This window comes from Penaeus monodon, chromosome 30, assembly GCF_015228065.2.
Source record: "Penaeus monodon isolate SGIC_2016 chromosome 30, NSTDA_Pmon_1, whole genome shotgun sequence".
Classification (NCBI taxonomy): domain Eukaryota; kingdom Metazoa; phylum Arthropoda; class Malacostraca; order Decapoda; family Penaeidae; genus Penaeus; species Penaeus monodon.
Genome location: NC_051415.1, coordinates 27,912,076 through 27,912,294, shown reverse-complemented (window position 1 = coordinate 27,912,294; position 219 = coordinate 27,912,076).

Genomic DNA, 219 nt, shown 5'->3' with positions numbered 1-219 from the left:
GAGTTAGTTAAAGTAGATACTGGAAAAACACATTAAATCTAAATATAGTTACCGAGTGGAAATTCGGACGGCTTGGAGACCCCCAAAGAATCCAATTATTCTAAAAAGCGTGTGGGCCTAAACAGAGGAAAGGTGAAGGAGTCAAACCCTGAAAATCGCATAGCATGTAAAAGACATTAAAATAAGATCAAACGGAGCGAAAAAGAAGAAGAGAAAACA